Raw genomic sequence first — 438 nt, 5'->3', positions numbered from 1 at the left:
CCAACTCTTGACTTGGTGACAATCCTTATCTTCTCTTGTTTGCCTAAAACATCATTGATAACATCAGAATTGGAACCACTTGAAACATGAAATTGTAGGAAATTGTCTCAGCTTTCCAGCAAAAAAATAAAAATAAAGGTCATTTGGACTTCTAAAACTCTAGATATGGGTCAAATATTGAACAGTGTTCAAGCTGCAGGACAGATTCAGACTTCTTCATTGTTGCTACAATTTGGATTTAAAAATGACCTTATTAAATCTTGGGCTCCATATAACAGTTATAGGCCTATACCTTACCTTTCCATCCATTTAAAGTAGACCTAAATCTGAGATCTACAGCTTTATATATGACTTAATTACCGGAATAGTGTTCCGGTTTGAATTGCACTAACATCTCTTTTCTAAGTTTGGCTATCTCTTTATCCTTTCAATTTCAGT

The sequence above is a fragment of the Populus euphratica genome, unplaced genomic scaffold (genome assembly GCF_000495115.2).
Source record: "Populus euphratica unplaced genomic scaffold, PopEup_1.0 scaffold260.1, whole genome shotgun sequence".
NCBI lineage: Eukaryota > Viridiplantae > Streptophyta > Magnoliopsida > Malpighiales > Salicaceae > Populus > Populus euphratica.
This window is presented reverse-complemented; position numbering follows the sequence as displayed.